Consider the following 25,886-nt stretch of genomic DNA (forward strand, 5'->3'; position numbering starts at 1 on the left):
GAAGCAGTGTAAGGAAATTTAAAAAGCTGTGATTTAAATTATATCTCAAGCAAGGTGAGTGATGCCATCTCTCTCGCTTGGTTACACTTTTGGAGGACCGCAGACACTGACTGTCATGTTCAGCATTCTCAGGTTCAAAGCAGCATGAGATCTATCCACCGTTTCTCCAAGAGACTCCAGGGAGACAATGGGACAGCTATCTAAGGAGAAGACAGCATCATCGAGTTTGAGTTCTCTGCTGGGGACAGGAATCCCTCCCTACACTCTCTCTTTTCCTCCAGTAGACCTTAGTAGAGTTAACTCTTTAAGAAGTATAGTTATTTGAGGATCTCAAACATGCATATGGTCACATTCTGCATTCCTTTATTTCCCTCCCATTTCTCCTCACACCCACACACACCTTTCCCCCTTCCAACTTCATGTCTTCATCTTTTAAAAAACAATCTACGCAGTCCAGTGTTTGCTCCTCATGTAGCCATCCACTGGGCTTAGCAGACTGCCAGGGGAACACACGCTTAAAGAAAATCCTCTCCCTGCTGGAGACTATCAACAGTCAGCGACTGCTCAGCTAGGAACAGAGGCTTCTGTGTCCATCGCCCCTCCGTCCGAGAATGCCAACTGCTTTGGTCCTGTGCAAGCTTTTGTGTTGGAGTTCACAGGTGCACTGTCCTGTCATGTTTTGTTCCAGTCCTCCATAAAACTGTGGCTCTGACAGTATTTCTTTTCCTTCAATAATGTCCCTTCCGTGGGCCTTGAGGGAAGAGAGTGCAACATAGGCGGCCTGTGTGTAACTGGAGGTGGGGGTACTATTTTTGTTTAGTGTCTTACAACCTTAATTTTTCTTTTAGAATTCCATACATGTATACAATGATATATCTACCCCCTATTTTTCTCCTGCAACTTGCCTGGGTCTCTCTACTCCTCCTATGTCTACCTCCTAACTTCATATTCTCTCTCTTTATTTTTTCTTTCTTCTTTTTTAAAAGTAACCCATTAAAGTCCATTTGGCACTGCCCATAAGAGCATGGGTTTCGGGTGATCCGCATGGTACCTGACGGTGACAATACTCCCAAAGAATAATGTTTCTCTCTCCCTTAGTATTAATCAACTGCCAATAGCTTCTCAGGTAATTCTGGGCTTCAGTTTCTCCCCTACCCGTGGGAGAATTTGTCTGGCTTGAACCTGTGCCTCATGCAGGCAACTTTAGCAGTTGTGGGTTCACGAGTCCCTGTTAGACCCAAAAGACATGACACAGCACTTTCCCACGTCCTCTGACTCTGAACTTTCTGCCCCCTTTTCTGAGATGTTCTGAGTACTGGCATGTATCTTCAGCTAGAATTTCCTCATTGAAAAATGTCATGTACATAGTAACGAACTATAGAAATGATCCCTGAAAATATAGTCTTGTACATAGTATTTATTAAAGTAAACTCACAAGTGACTTATTACTAGTGATAATCATGATTATGTGTATGTGTGTGTGCATGTGTGTGAACATGTGTGTTTGCATGTGTGTGCATGTGTGTATGTGCATGTGTGTGCATATGTATGTGTGTATGCACATGTGTGTGTGCATGTGTGTATGTGCCTATGTGTGTGCATGTGTATGTATGTGCATGTGTATATGTGCCTGTATGTATGCATATGTATGTGCATGTGTGTGTGTGTGTGTGTGTGTGTGTGTGTGTGTGTGTGTGTGTAGCTCTCCATTGACAACAAAGAAAAGACTTGGGTGTCTCTCTAAGAAAAAGATAAATGACACATAGGTAATGAGAGCTCAGGTGACCATTCAGCCCAACAGGTGAACATACATGTAGTCTTATTGTTGTTCCTTTAGCTAAAAAGTATCTACAAAAATTATTGGAGTTACTATCATAGACCACGAAAACAAATTGGGTGTATCTAGGCGGAGACTTGATTTTGCAATTGTACAGGTGAAACTTTGTTGTCTTAGTCACAACCTGGCTTGGGGTTAAAGACAAAACAAAGAAACAAAACCATGAGCAAGCATCCTACTGTTCAGAAGGAGATCTGGGGAGACCCGTTCAGAGCTGTGCTGCTGTAAGGGTGGATGGTGTGTGGGCAGCCTCTGCAACAGCTCACCTCAGGACACTAGCCCACACTCACAGGACTGGGAATCTACATGTTCATGAGGTCACAGCTGCTGTATCTGCATTGACAAAGGTAGAGAAGCTATAGCAAGCAGGGCCACTCTTTCTTGGAACCATATTTTCTTCAACTGACCAATATTTTCGAGAGGTTTTGACCAGAGAGTTTGCTGATTCAACATCTGAAACAGAAACATTAGAGAGATGAGGGATCTGTTGGAATTAAACTCATTGGTTATATAATTACCTAGAAGTCTCTAAAGCCTAGACAATGCCAATTTCCTGTATTCATTTTGACTGCATAAGGCATGAGCATGTTAAGTATCTACACGTTCATGCAATAATTGTTGGTCTTAACAACCATCTCCATGTCTCTAAGGACCGAAACACTAACCATAGTTTTTGAGGATATATCCTCGGCCTGGCTATTTCTCTCTCTCTCTCTCTCTCTCTCTCTCTCTCTCTCTCTCTCTCTCTCCCTCCCTCCCTCCTCTCTCCCCACTCTTCCCCTCCCTCTTTTAGGGCACATATGTGCACTGACACAGGAGTAGGCGTGGCATGGTGCACATGTGGAGTCAAGGAATGACTTTCTGGAGTCATTTGATACCTTCCACCATCATTTGGTTTCACAGGATCAAACTGAGGTAACCAGGCCTGTAGTGTAAACAGCTTTACTTGCTGAACAATCCTGCTTGCCCCACAAGCTGGTCTTCCTTTCCTTTCCTTTCCTTTCCTTTCTTTTTCTTTCCTTTCCTTTTTTCTTTCTTTCTTTCTTTCTCTCTTTCTTTCTTTCTTTCTTTCTTTCTCTCTTTCTCTCTTTCTTTCTTGTACATATTTGTCCTCACCCTGGATTGTCAAAGATGTCAAAAGAACTGGAGAAAATGGTCCGGTTTGCAGTGGTTTTTTTTTGTTGTTGTTGTTTTTTTGTTGTTTGTTTGTTTGTTTGTTTTTGTCAGGAATGACCTGTGATGCTGTAGTGCATCAGACAAGGCTGGGCAAGCATAAAACCAGCTAGGCTTGGTAACTCAGGTCTACTAATAGATGACCATTAGATGGATGGAGAGAGTTAGTAAAGATTTGTGTGAAGAACTTTTAAAGAGGGGTGTGTGTGTGTGTGTGTGTGTGTGTGTGTGTGTGTGTGTGTGTGTAAATATTCTATTTGGTGGAGGAGACCTCAGTAGCTCTTATACTGAAGCCACTTCTAATGGCGCAAGCCCGACCAGGAGCCACTGGCTGAGGAGGTATTGAGTTTGAGAGCTCTCTTCAGAGGCAGTGGCTTGGGCCAAGAGGAAAACCAGGAGCTGTGGTATCCATAGAAAACCCTCAACCTTCTTACCTATGGAATGGCTGCTTGAAAAAAAATAACAAAACTTTTTAGAAAGTTTGGCAGCATCTTACTTTACCTGAAATGAACATGGATTTCAAGACCATAGGTGGGCTCTCTGTTACAGATGGAAGGAAAGGGCCAAACACATACAATAAAGTTATTTGGCTTAGAGAACAAGTAGCCTTTGAATCGGCAAGGGAAGTGACCTCATTGTACAGCTCAGTAATTAACCAAATACCCGGATTCCTCTTCTGACTTCCTTTCTTGAAGCAACTACTCGCTGATCAAGACCCCTGGGTTTATAATGGCTTTACTCCCCGGCAGATTCTGGGCACATCCAGCAAGGCTATGGATGCCGGGAAAGAGCACACCTTCCCCTCACACTTCAGTAAAGACCGACTGCAGGTTCAAACCAAGCACTCAAGTGAGAATCAGCACAGCTAACGACCACAATGAAGCCTCTCTTCCAAAACAACCACGTTAGAGAGTTCCAGAACGATTTGGTGTCTGGGGCCACATCTGATAGGCAGACAAGTTTAGATTTCATGCGATAGGCGATGGGGCTGACTATAACCTTCCGTCGAATGGAGCAGTCACACAGTGTCACCACTGCTCTCATATTTTTGTTCTCTCTCAACCCGATAGCATGCAGCTTGGCGCTTCTCTCTGCTGTGATGTATGAGGGGCTCTTTACAGAGATAAAGGGCTCAGATCTGGCTCTCCCTAAGCTCCCTCCTGACCTAGTGTCATTAGTAACATCGATGCACATAGCAGATCTTCTGCAAACCAGGCCACTAATTTGATTATTAAAAAAAATACAAAAAAATGATTAAATGTAACTTTGTGTTCTGCTGGAAAATAATTATGATTCTCTAGACTTTTATGTGAAAATCAGTCCAGTTTAGCCACGGTGAAATAAAAGGCAAGATGCCCGACAAATGAGAAAGAATATCGAGAAAACTGAGCTGATGAAGAGAGCTGGGTGAGGGGAACCGTGAACACACGCTTTAAAGCAGTGCCCTCCAAAGGAAGGTGCCGGGCAGGAGCCCCGGAGTGCCCCTCCTAGGAGCACTAGCGACTGTCTCCCTTTGGGCCCCTGCAGTCTGGCTGCTCAGCTCAGCAGGGACGGGTGTCAGGGAGCTGCAGGTGTCGCTGAGGCGGTGAGTGATGGCCCCATCAGTTTCCCACCGAGATCCATCATGCGGCCCCAGCCGGTGAAGAATCACAGCCCCAGCAAGGTGCTGAGCCCGGCAACATATCATTAACCAAGGTTACCACCAGCAGATTTGTTCCCATGATCAATCTGGTCAATAACCGTTCCACCTCGTTGTACAATCCCTCCCCAACCCCCACCTTAAAACATAAACAAGCATTATGGAAGCGTTCGCAGAACAATGTAAAGCTTTCTGAAGTCTTCATTTCTCCCGTGGCATCCCCAAGCTTCTTGGAACACCCGTATAAATCATGAAAAATAACCTTTTCTACAGGATATACCCCCAGGCAGGCTCTCTATCCTAATTCCATATTTTATTGCCTGATACCGCCTGATTTTTTTTATTTCCAATTGATTACTGAATAGCAATGGGACAATTTCTTTTTTTATTTCCCCTCAAGTCTGCATAGCTCACTAGTTTCTTCCCTTAGGAGGTCCCAAATGAGATAGAAGTAAAACACTTAAAGCTTTTACTGCTCAACTTCAACTCTCGCGCTTTGTGTTAACCCCTTCGTGGGGTTCACAGAAGCATCTCGGCGGCATTGGAGCCTTGCCTCACAGGAACTGCATGGACACTGGAGAGCACGCTGTGGACTGGAGTAACCATGGACACGGAAAGGTTGGAAGGGGAACCGCGAGGATAAACCTGTTCGGGGCTTCTCCGTAGCTGTTGGTTTGCAGCAGGATCCCAGTTTACCTAGGACTTAAACATAAATCTTCTGGAAAGATCCGTCCAAGAATGATCCGTTCTCTCTGACCAAGCCCCTCTCAGTGGTTTCCAGCATTTTACATTTCTCTCATTGTATTTCGAAACAAGCGTAAGCTTATATGTTGAACGAAACGGAAACGCTAGGGGGAACAGCTCCCTCCTTGTTCCAGAGTTAAATTGTTTGTCACTCCAGCTACTCCTTCAGCTTGAGTCATTCGTGCTTGCGCGTTTATGTGCGTTTAATTGAAAAGTGCGTGTGCATGTCTTTAAACGGAGATGTACAGGTAACCTTGGCCTCGCTTGAGCTTGATTCTTTTGCTGAACAGAATAACTCTTTGTAGAGAAATGTAACTGTTAACACAAACACAAACTATGTAACAAGTTTTAAAACTCCCAATTACTCAAAATGTGATTTTGGTAGTCTTACCCTAACCCTTTAAAACTGTCCCAGATAGAGAGAATAGATTTTATTTTAGACTCTCCCCTGGAAAGGGCCTCTAAAAAGTCCCTCCCATGTGATATGTATATGTATGTATGTGTGTGTGTGTGTGTGTGTGTGTGTGTGTGTGTGTGTGTGTATGAAACTGAAGTTTCTCTCTCTTCTTTTCTGCTTTGAAAAATATTTATGAGTATGTGTGCATGTGTGCATATGAGCGGCCTGCGCCTGTGCATAGATGTGTGGGTGGCAGAGGTTACTGTCTGGTGTTGTCTTTTATTGCCTTCTATTTTATTTATTTGGTTTGAGCTGGGGTTCTCTCGCTGAACTGGATGATCACTATTTCAGCAAGGCTGCCTTGCCAAGAACACCCAGGGTCCTCTGTGGGTTTTAGTTTTATTTTTGACACCTCTAACAATAGGTCCACCACAAACACTTCACCCATTGAGCATCTCCTCAATCCTCCTTAATCTTTATTGTCAATCCACTCCTCCGAATCCCTTGTTTATCGCCTCAGAGCAGAGGAATCGTAGCAGGGATGCATCTCTGTGTAGCATGTCTGAGTATTCTTAGTCCTTCAGGATACACGGTCCTTCCTTCAACTGTCCATGGCTCAAAGAATACCATAGTCTCGTAGAGTGAACAAGTACTAGTGTTGTTCTCGTTGTGTGAAAATTCAGGTGTTTCTACACAGCGCAGCCCGTTGCTGGAATTCAAACATCTATCATTGTCAGTGCATGTGTACTTGACTGGCCACGCTGATACAGGTCTGTGATCTGAGCACTGGAGAGGATGAAACAGGAGGATCATGAATTTGAGGATAGCCTGGGTTGGAGAATAAGTTTTGGGCCAGCTTGGGCTACATAACAAGAGAGAGAGGAAAGAATTGTCTAATGTCTTATAATGGAATTCAAGTAATGTTTCTTTTAAAAAAAATTTATCCTTTGTCTACTTGTAAGTGATCTTAAAGTAACTCCGGTTAATAAAACCAGATTTTAGCATACTTACCTTTGTTAATATTTCTCCTAGGAGGGCACTTGGCCAGCGACATAGAAGAAGAGCATGTGTTGTTCTCAGAGAGGATGTATGGTAGCTTATTAATATTCTGGCTACTGTGAGTGCCACAGTGTCCTCTGGGACATCATTTCACACATCTGGTCTGATAAAAATGTATAGGTTTGGCAACTCTCGCTCTGCCAGTTCGCTTATAGGGAAGGTTTATAGCCTGCCCAGGTATATCTTTTTTTTTTTTTTAAATCTTTGTCGTGTGCCCACTGTGTGCAAGGCACTCGCTTTAGCTCCTCATAGGACCATCCCACGGCCGTGGTTGCACCGCTGTGTTGACAAGCTCCCAATCTGAGTCATGTGGTGGACACTTAATTTGGTTAAAACCGAGATGACTTATAGTCCGGACACAATATTCATGGCAGCTCCGTAATGGGCCTGGCTGGCTCTTACAGCACAGTAATGCAAAACTCGAAGGAAACCCTTGCTCCTGTTACACACTGTAATTTGACTTGGGCTCTGCTTAGGTACAGTCATCAATAACGCGGTAAAAACAATTTCAAATCTTAGCATCCGCTCTAATGACAGAAGCGCCTGAGCTCTGGAGAGGAAGGGGATGGGAAGAGTGTTTCCTTCCCGTTACCCATCAGCTTCCTTTTGTTCCTGATTTCACTAATGTCAGACTCAAATCCAAAAGGATGTAGTAAAAAAAATACGGAAATAGATTAGTTATGGGTGGACTTAACGTGTATCTTCATAGCATTTTTATAATCTTTATGGAATTAATTCACAAATAGCAAAACTGCTGGTAAATATGAGTGCTTTGTTTTTTACCCTGTCTATTTTCCACCATGTACATCAGGCTGGCCCTCTAGTACCAAGGGCCACATCTCCCGGTTTTCTATCTAAGAGTCACTTAAGGCCACCCTACCCTGAATATGAGTGTCCGGTGTGCAAGAGTGTTGGGATGAAGTTTATACCTTCCCAGTCTCTGCTGTAAGTGCCAGATCTGTCTCTCCACCCAGAGTGAAAGATAAGTACGTCTCAGAATCCTGTCAGCCCCGGCTTGTGTGAACTGTATTCTTGGTGAATACTGCAGGAGAACAGATTATATACGTTAAGTTTTTATCATGACATTTGTTACCTGTACTGCATTTAACCATTTTGAAATTTGTTTTAGATGTGTTTTATTTACCATGGGTTTGTTGTATGTGTGCATATTAACATGTGTGGGCACATGTGTGTGGCTGCATGTGTGCATGTTAACATGTGTGGGCACATGTGTGTGGATTTATGTGGAAGCCGAAGGCTGATATCAGGAGTCTGCTCTCTGCCTTAGTCATTGAGGCAGGGCCTCTCTTAATTCACCTCAAGCTTCATGGACTCAGCCAATCTAGCCTGCCTGCTTGCTCCAGGGACCCCTAGTCTCCTCCTTCCCTGCACGGGAATTCTGGGGGAGGTTACCACACCAGACATTTATGTGGGACTGGGGGCTTCATCTTGAATCATCACATTTGGATAGCACTGGCTCCTGGATATCCATTCTGGATATCTACTTATTGGACCACACCCATCTGTGGTTGCCATAACAAGGGTCAAGTAAAGGTCAAAGGGCAACCTAACAAGGCTCTTACCCTGCCAATAGCACCTACTTGAGGGGTCCCTATAGGTAATCTCCTGGATTTACAGTCCTTGAATGGCAACAATCTTCCAAATGTTGAGAACACAGGGTGAGAGCATGTTGCCTTTTCTATTACTATCAGAGGGACTCTGTAGCGTTTTTTGCTATTTCTTGATAGAGCTGTTCTCATCATGGCAAAACAAGACTAATTGAGTGTTTCCATGCGTCCAGTCAGCCATGATGCATTGAAGTGGCCAAGCACAAACAGCAGGAACCTGTAAGTTCAGTCCCTTGCAATTCATCTCGCTAGAGTGGACACCTTGCAGAAAATCCAGTCTACGAATGCACTAAACACTCTGGAGTGTACACAGGTTCCAAGTTTTGCTGGCTTACTTGTTTTATTCAGCAAACACGGTAGTGGCCATTTTAGGCTTCCTTGGTGACTAGAGATTCACAAGCATAGCCCAACACAAAAGACAAAACCCAACACATTATTTAGTTTTCTTGCCACTGAAACCAAGTATCTGACAGAGAGCAACATAAGGGGTGGGGGGCAGGTTAGTCTCAGCTCCTGGGTGAAGAGAGTAAATCCATCACAGAGGAAGGCATGGCAGAGGGCATGGGTGTATGAGGCTGGGGTTGCTTGAATCTCTGCAGATGAGGAAGGAGAGGGAGAGAGTAGATCGGAAGGGTTACCGTGTGTAGGCTTATGACCCACAGGACCTGTCCCTGAGGGATCCATTTTCTAAATATGCGATCACCTCCTAAGGCAGGTTCGATGGCAGGCACGCACATACCACACTCAAGCCTTAACAGCAGCACAGTGAGAAGGGATCATCACAGGATGTGTGAATGTGACATCACCATTGATGGGGTGTGTCCTGCTTGTAGCAGTAAAGGAAGCTATAATTATGAGGGCATTGGCTGAAGGTGACTTGATGGCCTGGAATTTGTGGCTATGGTAGCAGGTGATTTTAGAAATGGTAGAAAGGGCTAAAGTCCCTAGCAAGAGAGAGGGGGAGGGGAGGCAGAAGGGGAGGGGCGGGAAGCGGAAGGGGAGGGACAGGGGGAGGGGAAGCGGAAGAGGAGGGGTAGGGGAGGGAGAAGTGGGAGGGGAAGGGCAGGGGAATGGGGGGGTGGGGGAGAGAGAGAGAGAGAGAGAGAGAGAGAGAGAGAGAGAGAGAGAGAGAGAAAGTTGTCGGGAATGCTGCAGGGTATTTGGTGACAGTTGTCCTAGATAAGGACTGTAAATCTCAACTACAGTAGGAACAATGGTGAGCCGCTGTTAGAGGTCACTGGGTTTCAACTCCTGTTCAGGACCATCACAACTGCAGTCGGCAAAGAGAACAGTGAGTACCAGAGCAGAGGGCTGTCAGTCAGACACATCCCTGAGATCCTCTGCCTGCTGTACCTTCGTCTTCTCACTGCACCACAAACATTGCCCTGTGAATTTTGTTAGCAGCTCCAGAAATAAAGTAAGTTAAGGGAACTACAGAACAGATGTACTTGTTCATGTGTGTGAGTGCCTGCATGTGTGCCTGTGCTCCGGGTGCATATCCAGTGTCTGTGTCAGGCACGAGAGGGTGCTGGATCCTCTGGAACTGGGGTTACGGTCCACTGTGAACTCCCAAGTCAGTGCTTGGAGTTAAACCCTGCGCCTCTGCAGGAGCAACAAGTGTTCTTAATTGCTAGGCCATCTCTTCAGCCCCCATACTAAGGATATTTTTTGAACTTAAAACTTTCTATAAATGAAGCAATGCATGTGCACTGTTCTGAGATGGCCCAATCTGTACTATTGTATAACAGCAACAGACTAAAAAAGCTCACTTTTTTTTCTCCAAGGTTTATTGTTTTTGCGCTCTCTCTCTCTCTCTCTCTCTCTCTCTCTCTCTCTCACTCACACACACACACACTCCCACACACTCTCACACACACTCACACACAAACACACACTCACTCACACACACACTCACACAGACTCACACACAAACACACACACTCACTCACACACACACTCACACACTCTCTCACACACACTCTCACACACACTCACACAAACACACACACTTACACTCACACAGACTCACACACACTCACACTCACACTCACTCACACACACACTCACACTCACACTCACACACACACTTCTATGTATTGTGTACAATCTAATCTGTATGCCTTTCTAGTCTTTCAGTACTTTTAAATTTCAAATTAGTTTCAACTGTTCACAGGTACATGGACTTCCTTGGTTGGCCTGGAATTTGGAACCTGCTGTGTAGATCAGGTTGGCCCATGGATCTTTTACCCACACCACCGTTCCGTTTGGTTGACTGCCATTGCTAGTGCGGGGATGGGAAGGCATGCTGGGGAATGGAGAGGGCTGAGACGTGTGGCAGCTCCAGGTAAGGGATAACCATGGGCTCAATGTCTGTTCACCCTTCTGTTCCCTTAAAGTCACGGCCTCAAATGGGTGGCATCTGTGGGTGTAATAATAATTCTGCCTACTCTGGCTTTAAAGGTGAATTTTGCAATTTTTGAAAAGGTCCTTAGAATCACATTGCAGAATTAAAGGGTGTATTATAATTATCAATATCAATAGTAATAAAAGTTTATTAAAGGTCATTAAAATGAAAGGGGATGGCTCTAGATCCATCAATCTGAATTGACTCCCTCCTCGTGTGTTAATTAGAAACCTCAGATAATGGTCCTACGGGGGAGTCGAGGGAAAATTTAATTACGAAAGTTTAATGGGCCACTATCTACTTCCTGCCAGATTAAAAACTGATGATTTACACAATTTTAGATACTACCACAGGCTTCTCTAACAAAACATGTTGCAGAGTATTGGCAAAGTTTACCTAGAACCTTCTATTTGCTGTAAAGCAGTGCTAGCAGACGCCGCATTTGCGGGCTCCTTTAAAAATATTAAACCAGTGCGAGCTGTGTACATTCTCAGTCTACAAATACTCAACCTTAAAATGAGGCGTGATTAGCAGATGCAGGTTTTCTGTTTACATAAATTAGAAAGACAACCAGATCCTTTATTGTTATAGCCTGAGGAAAATGGATGCATGCTTTGGGGGAGACAAGTAGATTGTTTTCCCTAGGAAAGAAACTTCTTAATGCTTCCAACTTGGGTTTTTCATTGACTGTCCCCATCCTGAGTCCCAACACTGCCAGCATGGCCCTCACTCAGGGCTGCCTACCTCTCACTGAAGGTCAGGCTCCAAGGAAATCACAGCTAAATACCTTGATAGCACAGAGCGGATGAGATGGAGAGAGCTCATTCTTAATTCTGATTTGCTGTTTGAGGGATGTAGCACAGTGTCATTGAAAGATTGGTTTTCATTCTGCAATGAAATGTGGGCTGTCTGCATTTCCAAATGCACAGAAGGACCAGCGATACGGCCCAGTGGGAAAAGACATCTGCCACCAAGCCCGGAGACCTACGTTTGATTTCCGGGACCCATGGGTAGAAGGACAGACCTAAGTATGGTTGGCTGTCCTCTGACCTCCAGATGTGCATCATGGTATGTGTTCACCCATACATAAACACATACACACAAACACAAACACACCAACTAACAGAATCTAAAGACAATTAAAATAAGCAAACAGCGTCTCGCACATACAGTGATGAATTTGGGATTTGTTAGCCTCCTCAGTCTGTAGTGCTCTGTTTGGTAGCCACTACCTACCTATGCAAAGAGAACAGACGCTTAAAATGCCAATAGTCCTGTAGTGACAGCTTTAGAGTTATTGTTTCTTAAAAAAACAAAAAACCAAAAAAAAACAAAAAACCAAAAAAAAAACAAAAAACCAGAAATAGGAGCTGGAGAGATGGCTCAGTGGTCAAGAGCACTGCTCTTCCAGAGGTCCTGAGTTCAAATCCCAGCAACCATAGAGGCTTACAATCATCTGTAGTGGGATCCAGTGTCCTCCTCTGGTGTGTCTGAAGACAGCTGCAGTGTACTCATATACATAAACTCAATATGTAACACAGAAATATGAGGAAATTTTTGTTTTAATCCCAGGTGAGGGATATCTGCTGCTTTAGGTCTTTTGTCCACAGCAGCTGACTGTGATTTGCCTCATGCTCTAGCAGAGGCGTGGTCTTGCCAGCTGCCGATAGTTTCTGTGACTGTGTGACGTTTGGAGTTCTGGGGACTTTTCGGAGGGTCTCCCAATACCAGGGCCCTGAGAGGCAGGGTGGTTGTTGGCTGTTGTTGCTTGTGGCTTAATAAGGAGTTGTGCTCAAAGAAAGGAGGAGGAGGAGAGATCAGATATCCTGGTGGTGAAGCTCAAACTTAGCCAAGGAACTTGACACCCCCAATCAGCAGGGAGCAGTCTAACAATAATCACCCCCATTCTGACCCCTGATTTTATTGGGATCTCTTTCCTTTCCTCTCTACCTTTTTCTCTCTTTCTAGTGTTAGGATGTTGAGAGGATGGGCGTGAAGGGGTAGAAAGGGATGGAAGAAAGAAGAACCCACCAAGTAGCAAAAGCTAATCTGTGCCCTGATTATCAAGCAAACCCCAGAATTTGAAGACTTTGTATTTTCAGCACAGATGTCAAATAGCCAGTTCACAATTCTCTGCTCCTCGCCTGTTGAAATACTTTACCTGTTGGGTTAAAATGCTATCTTTTAAATTTTTTTTTAAAGATGGACTTATTATATATAAATACACTGTAGCTGCCTTCAGACACACCAGAAGAGGGCATCAGATCAGATGGTTATGAGCCACCACGTGGTAGCACATGTGAGAAGAAGAGACAGTGTTGGCTCTGGAGAAGGGGGCTGCTGTGTGGACTTCAGGAGATGCTCTCTGCAAAAGAGCTTCCTGCCGTGTCAGTGCCCCCTCATGTAATGACTCACCTGCGTGAAAAGTTCCTGGTCCTCTTACACTATATACTGAGCTATACATTAAATCCATTTAGTTCAACCCGAAACACAGAAATGCTTTTAAACTGTACTAGAATACAAACTTGAATATTTCCCCAGACTTAGGTTGGAAATTCTCTTTTAAAAATGTGTACAAAATGGACAAACCTTCAAAAGAAAGCGTGGATGCATTTGAGCAAATAGAGCTGTAAAGACATTTGGTTGGAAGTTAAACCATTAAAATGAAAGAACTGTTTAAAGTACATATGGCTGATAGAGGACCAACTCTTTACTCCAAAGAGCTGCTTTGAACGAAGAAAAATTAACCCTACTGAGAAATAGAATAAACTGATAATCCCAGGAAGGCTTTCAAAATTCAACTTGACACACAATCAAATAAATATCAATTAGATAACGACTAAATGGCATTATTTGTTTTTTAAAAAATGTAACCATTTCCTCAACAAGAGGTAGATGGTGTCAGGCACTGAAAACATAGCCAACTGCCCAGAGACAGTGTGTGATAGACCTTGGAGAAGAACCTACAGCCCGCTCCTTACTAAGCCAATAAGATCCCTAACTACGTTCTAAACCTGTCCTTATACCCACAGATAAATGTTCTCCTCACTCCTCTCAAACCATTCTTTGCAATACATGGAGACCATTACCAAAAACCACAACCAATCAAAATGCAGAGTTGTGGAGCTCACTCCCAACTAAACATCTATAATACAACTCCTGCACCCAAGGCTCGGGGATCGCTGCAGAAGAGAGGGCTGTGAAACGGTAGGAGACAGAGGAACAGGGAGTTTGCTGTGAGACTGTGTCTCCTAGTAACATCAGAAGCTCTGCCCAATGAAATTTCATCAACATGACAGCCTAAAGACGCACTCCATAATGACAGCACCATAGGAATACTAATGTGGATGGGGAGAGCCCCAGAGGCCTGGACTCTGGTCTAAGGACAACAGGCAATAAAGGAATGTGAGAATTGGAGAAATAGTCTTCCCAGTGAAGGAGCACACCGGTCACCAGTTACTTATCCCATGTCAAACGATCAGCCCCGGAAACATGCACATGCAGTAACACTACACAGCCTGAGCTGTTTGTGTGTGTGTGTGTGTGTGTATGTGTGTATATGTATGTATAGGTGTGTATTTATAGGTGTGTATGTATGTATATGTGTGTATGTATGTATATGTGTGTATGTTTGTATGTATGTATCTATCTCTCTATATCTATCTATCTATCTATCTATCTATCTATCTATCTATCTATCTATCTATCTATCCATGATGTAGTTATATGTAAACAATTACAGAAAAAGAGGCCATGAATTTGAAAGAGAACAGGAGCTATACATAGGATGGATTGGAGGAAGGAGAGGGAAAGGGAAAATCATCTAATTATAATATAATCTCAAAGAATTAAAAAATTATTTTTAAAAGGTAAATTATTAAAGTACACTTGAGAAAGTTATTAACAAAACAGAATTGTTTTATTATTCTTACTTGGAGTGTAGGAAAAAGATGTCACGGTTTGGGGTTTGAAGGCTTTTAAAGTCCTGTTTTCAAATACATTTTAAGGCAAGGAAAATACATGTAAGTACAAACAGGCTCTTAAATTACATACACGATATGGCCCAGGCTTATAAATATTAGTAAGTTTTATTGGTGAATATTTGATTGATGAAAGACAGAAAGCATAGAAAAACTTTCTTAGTTTCATAATTGCAAGTGTTTTTTATTTATGCTGCTCTGTTTGCCTTGAGTCCCGTGATGAGACTCTTCATTTCTTTCATGTGAAGTTACAGAAGGAAAATAGACAAAGGTGCTCGGTCTGTACCTGGCACACGCCTGGCTTCCTGGGTCTTGCAGGGCTGAGGCAGGGGAACCAGAGATCAAAGCTAGTGCAGAACACCAAGTGAGCGGAGCCTCGGTGTGACCTTCTCTCAAACAACCATTTTAGTTGGTAAGATACAATTGGTGGCAGGAGTGTGCTTCCCTTCTAGATGATCAGGGACTAAGAACCAGTGAGTGGCTGCGAGGATGATGAGACACAGTGACTGGAAATAAAGAGTCCGCGTATGGACAGCCACCCAACACAGCCCGATAGAGCATGCCAACTCTCAGAAGCACGTCTCAAGGAATCCACCTAAGCTTGGACAAAGATTTGTTGTACCAAACACCCCCTGAAATTAGAACAGGATGTGGGGAGCAACAGGGGTGACTTAATTCAGTAAGAGTCAACCATGCTATGGGCTACCAGACAGCCACCAGAAAGAAGTAGGGAGCGTCTAACAGCAGGGAAATACCAACTGCAGTAGTTCACTGACTGCAGGACTTGGAATATAAAACTATGTACGCTATCTAATTCTATTAGGCAAAATAATATGTTCTATAACGAAAAAAGAATGACGTCAACGGAGTGCAGGTCAATAGTTATTGTTCATTTACAAAGTTAATTAACATTACTCTTCACATTTACTTTTTATTGTGCTCCGTGTTTTCCATGGAAAATATGTTTTTGTATTGAGTTTACTGGGATATTCTCTAGGATGCTCCCCAAGGGTCAAGTTGAGTGGTCCAGGGATTTAAGAATCATGAGCTATAAGACAGAGAAGGACTAGTGGCTGTAGGAGCTGGGCTCCAGGGCTGCTGGCCAGAAGGGAGGTGGCTGTGTGGACACCTTCCCGAGGTGTACGGGAATGTCTCCTCACCCGAGACGGGGCAGCCACAACACAAGCAAAGGAAGGGTTCCAACCAGATCTAGTCTGAAGGAGACTGAGTTGACTGAGGTTATTGGCAGAAGCCTGGCTGAAGAGGTGCTTATAGGAGTAGGGGCTGCTTGTGGGCATCCCTCTCCGAGCAGCGCCATTCACTTCTTATGAATCTTCAGGAAGGGTGAGACCTTCCTGAAGTTAAAGGGCCCGCTCTTGTTCAGATCTCCTGGGGCCAGTCAAGCAGCTGGTGGCTGCAAGGGAGACTGCTATGTCATGACCAGGTGACAGGGTCTGGGACAGCAGCTCTGTCCAGTTGTTGCTTTTGGGAACAGCTCCTAGAAAACTTCTTTTTCACTTTGGAGAATTGCCTGGGGAGCAGCACGTGTGTTCTTCATACAGGGAGGTGACCAACACTCTCCAGTGGTTGCCGTCCTTTTCCTGTTTAATTTGTCTGTTTCAGAAGAATAAAAATTAAAGAATTTTCATGATAATATTTCTCCAGATTATATGATCTACCTATTAATCATCTCTCTATCCTCTATCTATCTATCTATCTATCTATCTATCTATCTATCTATCTACCTATTATCTATCTCTCTATAATCTATCTACTTATCTGTCATCTATCTATCTATCTATCTATCTATCTATCTATCTATCTATCTATCTACCTATTACCTATCTATCAATCATCTACCTGTCATCCATCTATCTATCTATCTATCTATCTATCTATCTATCTATCTATCTATCTACCTATTACCTATCTATCAATCATCTACCTGTCATCCATCTATCTATCTATCTATCTATCTATCTATCTATCTATCTATCATCTATCTACTATCTATCTATTATCTATCTCTCTATAATCTATCTACTTATCTGTCATCTATCTATCTATCTACCTATCATCTATCTGTCTCTATAATCTATCTACCTATCTGTCGTCTACATCTATATTCTGAAATCTGGAGATATTTTAAGTCCATTCAAGTTGAGGTTTTCAAGACGGATGTATCTTGGCCTTCAGGTACTAATAAGAATTTTTTGAAAAGAATGTTGGAGGAAAGTTACAAGTTTTATATATCTGCTAATTTTAAATCCTCCCGGCTTTCTAACTTGTTTATAAAATACACACCAGCAGTCTTCAACATTTTTTCCATAGTCTATCAGCCCCCAAATATTGAAAAAAACTTTTAAAAATCATTCTATAATAACATAAGAATGTTTCCACGAAATATATCTATATCTACACAATACACACAAATCTACATAAAGCATACATAAAATAGGAATATAAGGGGTCTTGTGAAGGTGTTTCTTTAAAAGCATTTATCAGTTGATGGCAGTGAAGGCAGAAGGTCACAGGGGCAGTGGTTGAGCTCACTTTGCTCATTTTGAACATCCTGGTTCATTCTTTGTCATGCAGGGACTAAAGGTTTTGTTCTCAAGTCTTTAGTTCAGTAAAGATCTTTAAGGATATCATCATCACCACCATCATCACCACCACCACCACCACCATCATCATCATCATCATCATCATCATCATCAGGAAAGGTAGGCCTCTCAAAGAAAGAGAGATCCGAACAGAAGTTTATTCTTGGCCATCTTACTAACTCATGGCACTCATATACAACCCCAAAGCCCAGTCATGCAAAGGCATCCGTTGTTGGCAAAGTTGTGGGCACAACAGAAACCTCTCACACCTTGCTGGTAGAAAGGTAAATTGGCACACCATTTATGAAGACAATTTGGCACTAATCTCTTTAAATTAGAAGTGCACCACATGTTTTTTGATCTAAATATTAGACCTCTTTAGAATTCGAGCAGCATTTATATAAGCATATGTGAAAACAGCACGTAAAATATGGTTATCCAATGTAGTGTTCTTTCCAATAGCCAAAGACTACAGTAAACCTAATCGACACTTGGGGACCGAGAATCCAATCAGGGATCTATACATGAGAATGGTGTAAAGCTACAAGACAGAACACACCTTTATGTACAGGTGTGGAAATGGCTCCATGACATAACAAGTGAAATATACTAGGAAAGCATGCTTACAGGCTATAGTTATTTCTCTTACAGAGGTTGAGGATGAGGAGTTACATGTAGCTGTAGCAGGCTGCTACACATGCGGGACACAGCTCTGTCAGGACCGTGAACTTCTGGGACTTCTGCAATCCCCAGACAGAGAGAGCTGGTGGTCTTGGTGGTTCCTGTCTGTCAGCTCAGCACTTGGGAGGTAAAGGCAGGATCACCAGGATTTCAAGGTCATCCTTAGCTACACAGCAGATTTTGAGGCCAGCCTTGCCTACAGGAGATCTCAAAACAGACAAACAAATAAGACAGCAAAACAAAAAGACAGACAGAGAGGAAGGTAGGAAGGACGGAAAACTGTGAGGGATTCAGAGGGGGACGTCAGGAGCGATACCTCCCTTCCGTCCCTATACTGTTTGCACATCAGGGATTTGAATTTCGTACAATGAAAGATTATCACGTATTTAAAAATTTGTTATATTATCATGAGTAATTTTTTTTTACAATGTTGATAATATCCTGTTGTGTGTAAACAGACACACTGTAGCCAAGGGATTTCATGTCTGCTGTGAGCTTCTCTCACTCAGCATTCAGCAGGTCTCAGGCGGGGGAGAAAGAGCCAAGAGTCAAGTGGTATCTGTCCTTGCCTGGGAACAGTAACCAACATGCTTTCTTAGAATTTCTTTGCAAAATATACATGAATAAAGTTGAATTATTATCATTTCTCAGCCCTCCAGGATTCCTTTCAATCCTCCTCATCCAGCCGTCTCGCTCAGAGAACTGACCATTGGTACGACTGTACAGCCGCAGTGTTAACTGACAAATCAGGCTTTAGTCCTGTGTCTGCTCACCAGCGATGCGACATTGCACCTGGCATAAACTCCGTGCGGTCTTTGCCTCAAGCTAAGTCAGTGAGAAGAGGAAGTTCCCTGAGAAGTCTCTGTTGTCTTCCTTTCGCACTACAGACAGTATGAGCTACATTCTGGTCACTCTGCACATTCAAATGAGATGCCCGCTTCTAGTTGTGATGACTATCTCAACATCTGAAAATTCTCTTTTTTTAAAAAAAATAGACAGTTATGCAAAGGACAAGAAGTGCCCAGAGCAAAACAGAGAAGTGGAAAAAGCCAGTTTGCATCCTCGCCTTTCTTGGCTTGCGTCTGACATCCCACACTACAGAGCCTCACATCAAACTGGCCCGGGGTCACCAGCCATGAACCCTTCTTTCTGAAGCAGCTCTCTTGCCCCAAGCCATCTGTCTATCTGACATCTGGACACCACTGGGTCCCATGCACACTCTTGAACATTTCAGTCCACACCAAAGTCAAACGCTGAGAAGTCAGGCTCTGAGCAGGTGGAACCATGCGACGGCCACACATGTGCATAACATCCTGGTCTTAACGTGTCACGCGTTCAACAGGGCAGAAGACAAACGAAACAAGGGTTGAATAGAAAACATTCCCAAAGCATTTTAAATGTGTAGAAGGGAGGATCCGTGCAGGGGACAGGGAATGGACAGTAAGGAAAAGCACTAGCCACCATCACAGAGGCAGCCAAAGACACACGGCCCTATGAGCTCTTCCTGTTTTCTTGCAAATATTAAACCAGATGTGCCCTTCCCAGAGTTTCTAGTTAATTTGTTTATGTGTGGAGGCCAGAGGTCAACCTCAAATATTCTTCTTCAGCCATTATTCACCTTGTGTCTTACTGGCTCGAAGCAACCAATTCAACTTAGCAGGACAGAAAGGCTCAGGAATCCACCTGCCTCTGCCTCCCAGGAAGGCACCACCACATCAGGCTTTTTTTTCTTTTAATTTTTATTTTTTGAGATTACAATACGATGACCTCATTCCACCTTTTCTTTTCCTTCCTTCGAACCCTCCTTGTGCTTTCTAATTCAGGGCTTCTTTTTCAATCAGTTGTTGACACATGTGTGTGCCTGTGTATATTCCTAAATATATAAATACAGCCTCTTCAAGTCTGTACAGGGTTCGTTGTAAGTACACATCCTCAGGGTTCACCATTTGATATTGAACAATCGACTCATGTTGTCTTCCCTGGGGAAGACCATCTCCTCAGCTCTCTACATCATTTAGTCGCCTGTAGTTCTCAGTGTAGGGTTGAGGCTTCCCGGGCTTCCTCCCCCACAGTCAGCCCCTCCCCACTCCTGTCCACATGAGCACATCTGTTGTTTCTGCTCACTTTTCCAAAGTGCTCTTGGTCAGACTTTACGGGTGTTGTTGCACCTATGTCTGGAGACACAATTTCCACAGGAAACCCCCAACCACCGGGCTCTCCCAATCTCCCCAGCCTCTCTTCTGCAACGAGGATACAGGGCTTGTTCTGTACATGCATCACATGCGACTGGGCTCCCATGGTAAGGGCCAGGATCTGAATTTTGATTGGTTGTGGATTTTTGTAACGGTCTCCATTTTGCAAAAATGTTTCCTTGATTCAGTTATGGTGAGCTTAAGAACAAATATTTAGGGTGTAGTTTTGGCTTATGCTGGTTAGGTAAAGTGGCATTCGCCGGGCCTCTTCATATATGGATTTGAACTCAGGTCCTCATGCTTGTGAAGCAGCCATATTGCAGACTGAAGCATCTCCCAGAATCCAGGCTCCTTAGTTATCAACGTGATTCATCTCGACCAGAACCCTCTGACTCTAGCTTTTCCGAAAACCTTCAATTCCACCCCAGATTAGCTTCTAAGAATACAGAATCAAAATCTCTTTCCTCCTCCCAGAATGTTCTTGGGCAATGTTACACGGGCAGATACACACTTGAACACGTGAACATGCATGGATACCCACAGAGCAATCTGGGACATGGGCAAGTTTGATTCTGAGTTTAGTGTTTGTAAAGAAAACCATGGAAAAGCTAGAACATGTGTCATTTGATCCAGTTCACGTACAGTAATTTTGGGGGTGTTTTGGGTTTCATGAAATGCCTAATTCTTTCTTAAATTTTATTATCTTTTAAAAACATTTTGTGTGAGTTTGCATATGTATATGTATATATATATACATATATAGTGTATGTGTGTATGTATATATAATGTGTGTGCGTATGCGTGCGTGCGTGTGTGTGTGTGTGCATGCGTGCGTGTGTGTGTGTGTGTGTGTGTGTCTGTCTGTCTGTCTGTCTGTCTGTTGGGGAGCGCCTATGCCATGGTGTGCGTGTGGACAGCTTGATGGAGTTCATTCTTCCCTTGCACCGTCATCTGGGACACAAGGATGCAATTCCAGTTTCAGCCTTGTTCAGCAAGCATCATTACCCACTGAGCCTCCTGCCAGCACCTGTCCAACACCCATGACACTTTCTTCTTGCTTTCTGGCTTAGTCTATGTGCCCGATTCTCCCGCTTAGAATGAAGTTCTCCTTTGAAAGCCACGCCCCCACCGCATTTGGATGAACTTCTCCAGCTAAGGCCTCATCGTCACGTTTGATTAGTGTTTGCTCTGCCTTACGGTTTTGGGTTTTGGGTTGTACAGGAAAAAAGAATTAGTGTGAGTGAGTTGTAATTTGATTTGATTATATAAACAGAGTTCTCTCCTCTCTGGCAGCGTGTTCCTTTCTTTTGTTTTCTTTCAAGCAGCGTCTCCCCAGCTCCTGACCCCTGCAGTCTCTGCAGCTGCAAACCCTCCATGCTGTGGCTTCGTTTTTGGACTTTATTTCGACTTCAGTTGAGGCAATGATTGGCACATAATTGCCAATGACCAGAAAAGAATGGACTGTGATTTCAGAATCATTTTCTCGAAGCTATTGAGTGATTTTCATCAAGAAAATTTCCCAACTGGGGGATCTATAGTAAACATGTGATGGTAACCAAGGACAACACGAGGGAAAACTGAGTTGGTAGGGTAGGTCCCTTGTGCCTGTCTTCCCAGATGTTTTCCTCTCAGTTCGCACAACTCCAACTGTATGTTATATTCTTTGTCTTGTCCTCGAAGTGATTTTTACCTATCTCAAGGTAAAAAGATGCAAAGGCAGTGAGGAATTTCATTTGAAAAGAAAAAAGCCCGCCTGACAACTTTAAAGAGTGATTTGGAGCTTCAAGCTCCTATGTGAATCAAAGTCTTTGTTGGACGAATGAGACTCTGTGGTCCTGGAAAATAAACCCGACAGGGAATCAGGAGATTGGAGTTTTCCTCTCAGACTTGCTCATTGCTGTCGTTTGTGTCTTGAGACAGGATTGGACGCTGTGGCTCAGGGTGACTTCGCACTTGAGGCAACCCTCTTGCTGCATCATCTCAAAGTTTAGAATGCCTGGCTCATGGTCTCCTCACGCTATAGATTGTTGGTACAAGTGGGTAGGCAATCTGTGTCCTCCCCTTCAGTAGAGTGTGTTGACACCCCAATCCCATTCTAAGATAATTGGGGAACAAAGGCAAAGTCCTCACAGATGATATTAATGCCCTTCTGAAGAAAACACCAGATGCTAACTAACTAGCCCCTTTCCTGCATCACCAGGAACCGACAGTTTGTTACTTGGAAGAGAGTCCTTGGCAGAAAGGTCAGACTGGCACCCTGACCTCAGACTTCAAACCCTCAGAAGTATGAAGATAAATTTCTGTTTGTTGATAAGCCACCCTGCCTATGGCATTCCTTACAGCAGCCTAGACTAAGTAAGATACTTGGGTCTATGCCGATCTCAGATATGAGGGGTGCACCATAATTGAACTGACAGGGTTTTTTTTTTATCAGAGTTCATAAAAATAATGGTTCATAATACATCTGAAAATGTGCATGGCATTTTAGAATCACTAAAACATATCAGATGTGGTATTTGGCAATTTACATAGACACATGTCCAGTCCTTCTTCACATCCCTCTCTACCCCATGTACAGAAGATCATTGCAGTCATGGTAGATTGGACGGTTCACTGCAGATGGCCTGGGGGACTCAAGTTTGAAATCATGCAAGGAAGGGGGATTAAGATTTTTAGGCAAAAATGTTTCTATCCAAATGGATGACTTCAAACATTGGCTTTAACATTTTATTCATCTTGAATGAATTCTACAAAAGGCCTTGGTTTTTTTTTTCCTGGGAAAACAATTTCTACCTCTAGCAAACGTCTAGCGGTGAGAAGCACACCAGTTTCCCTGTGCACCACTACTGTGATACCTGCTTCCCCTACAGTAATTTGCTTAATTCTGGTGCTCGTAGGGCCCTGTCATCATCACCTTGTCAAACAGCATATCCTGCAGTAAATCTCAAGAATCCGCAGGAATAGTTTAGTAGCTAATAGGCGGGGTTATCGAGATGCTATGAATTCTGCAGAAAAGGGATAATTTCGAAATTCTCACACTAAAAAGGAAGCAACCCAGGGAATTAACAATGGCATTCACCACAGATGGGGCAGGAGAGCGTAACACAAAACAGGAGACGTCTCCTGAGCAGGAGACGCATTAAGGAAAACGAGCCGAGCCTGGGGACGCTGACGGACAGTATGTGGGCGAGTGGGTCCACGTGGCTCAGGGGAAGGCACTTACAGTCGAGCTGACAACCTGAGTTCCATGTCCAGGATCCTCCTGGTGACAAACAGGAAATTAATTTCTGTACGCTGTTCTTTGAACTCCACAAAGGCATTACGGAGCATTTGTGCACACATGCACAGACACACTAGTGTATATACAACTAAATTTGCATAGTCTTTACAAAACTGAACCCCCTAATTGGTTATCCAATACCAATTGTTCAGTCCTGAAATCACGTACATACAAGCTACACTAAAAGAAGGAGCAAGTTATATGGTTATATATTTATATGTGTGTGTGGTATGTGTGAGTGTGTATGCACACAGTGTGTGTATATGTGTGTCTAGGTGAGTGTATACATGTGCACGTGAGTGTGCTTGTGTGTGCACAGAGTGCATATGTATGTGAGTGTGTGAGCTTGTGTATGTGTGTATGTGAGTGTATATGCACACAGTGTGTATATGTGTGTAGGTGCATGAGTATATGCATGTGTGAATGTGATCGTGTGCACAGTGTGCTTATGTATGTGAGGGTATATGAGTGTGTATGTGTGTGTGAGCGTGTGTATGTGAGTGTGTGTGTATAGTCTGTGTATGTGTGTTCATGTGTGTTCACAGTGTGTATATGTATGTGTGAGTATGTGTGTCCACAGTGTGTATACGTATGTATGTATGAGGATGTGTGAGTGAGTGTATTGCGCAGTTGCACAGCATGTGTATATGCATGTGAGGGTGTTTGAGCATGTGTGAGCATGTGTAACAAAAACAGTTAAAGCACAGGGAGCTCACACAATGGGAGCCAGGGGTCTGCTTTCCTGCAGAAGAGCTCAGCACTTGCCAGCCAGAGTTGGGAGCTGGTTCTGTCCCTCAGGGCCAGATCGCTTGTTTTTATATGCTAGGCCCTGGGTTTGAGTCTCAACATTGAAAGATAAGCAAACAGTATGAAACCGAAATAATCAGATAAAAACATGTCCTACACTCATCACTACAGACTGAGTGCAAGAAAAACCCCTTTGAGAAAGATAAAGTCGCCTCAGACACAGTGATAGCACACGCTCAGACACAGTGCAGCTGAAGAAGATTAAGTGCGACAATGTGCTACAATCTATGGGGGAGGGGGACACTTTTTCATTGCTTGGGGGAATGCAAACTGGTACAGACCCTATGGAAACCTCCACTGATGTAAAGGGTCCTTGAAGAACTAAAAATTGACCACAAGATCCGGCTATCATACTCACGGGCATATTCCTAAAGGCGTCTAAATCTCATTATACAGATTCTTCCTCATTCATGTTCACTGACACCCATCAATGACAGCCAGATATTGTAAAAGGCCTAGGTTTTTATCAGCTGGCGAATGGATAATGAAGATGAGGTATATTTATAGACTGGAATATTATTCAGCTGTTACAAATACAACAAAATTTGCAGATGAATGGATGCAGGTATAAATAATCATCTCGAGTGAGGTAAACCAGATCCCAAAGGACAAATACGGAATGCTTTCTCTCATATACGGATGTTAGCTTTGAAGTTATAGATGTGTATTTTAATCAGAATAACATAGAGTTTAGGTAGCTAGTAAAGGACTTGGGAGAGAGGGGATCTTCTAAGGAAGGAGAAATAAAACAGTGTTACAAAGAGATAAAGGAGAAAGTGGCTAAGAGTCAAGTGGGGAGGGAGAGGGAAGACCAGAGTAAAAGGGGAATATGGGAGGGGCAGCTAACATTAAAGGCCACATGGAAACCTACTACTGTAGAAACTTTCTAAACTATGTACATATATGGAAATAATTTTAACGGGCTCACCATACAAAGAGGGAGACAATGCCCCAACTACATGTCCTGTGCCACTAAGTAAAAATCTCCTGTGCCAGGAACGGGTTACATCGTTAGAGTCATTGGCCACAGGGATCCATAGACTCTCCAAACCTCACAGACGATTGCTGAGCTTACCGATGGCCTTCCACAACCGCACGGTAGAGCCTATGGCAGAGGATACCACTTACTTAACGATGTCAAACATAAAGAAACTGAGTTGCTGGCAACTAGAAAACCCAAACCCTCTGGACCGGAATTCACAGTGCTGGAAGGTACTTCGAATTCTATTCTACAGGAGGAAAATAATTAGCATCGCCCAGCTACAAACCCTATGGCCTGCTTACAAAATAAGCTGGTGTGGTAGAGGCACAAGGGTTGTGGGAGGAGCCAACTACTTCTTGATTGGATATGAGGCTCATACCTGAAATGAAACTCATACCTGACACTACTAATGTGACCAAGAATCTGATCCTAGTTAGTCCACAGGCACTGGGGGATAACCCACTACCGTTATTCTGCTAG

General features: G+C 43.5%; 1 long non-coding RNA gene and 1 pseudogene across 4 annotated transcripts in view; one reads left to right on the forward strand and one right to left on the reverse strand.

The window, feature by feature from the left end:
* Positions 1–1,306: 1,306 nt before the first annotated feature.
* LOC148001872 (small nucleolar RNA U3) lies at positions 1,307–1,406 on the reverse strand (annotated as a pseudogene).
* Positions 1,407–9,351: 7,945 nt separating this feature from the next.
* The window catches only part of LOC103692383 (uncharacterized), a 30,239-nt gene continuing 13,704 nt past the window's right edge, over positions 9,352–25,886 (forward strand). The window contains exons 1-5 of one of the 4 annotated variants that reach the window (XR_015636381.1): positions 9,352–9,387; positions 9,683–9,894; positions 10,651–10,821; positions 17,457–17,584; positions 18,797–19,197. This is a non-coding gene — a long non-coding RNA (uncharacterized LOC103692383). Of the gene's footprint in view, positions 9,388–9,513; positions 9,895–10,650; positions 10,822–17,456; positions 17,585–18,796; positions 19,198–25,886 lie in introns of those variants that run through there. The other 3 variants (XR_015636379.1, XR_015636382.1, XR_015636380.1) reach the window with 3 other exon arrangements.

This window comes from Rattus norvegicus, chromosome 13, assembly GCF_021556685.1.
Source record: "Rattus norvegicus strain SHRSP/BbbUtx chromosome 13, alternate assembly SHRSP_T2T, whole genome shotgun sequence".
NCBI lineage: Eukaryota > Metazoa > Chordata > Mammalia > Rodentia > Muridae > Rattus > Rattus norvegicus.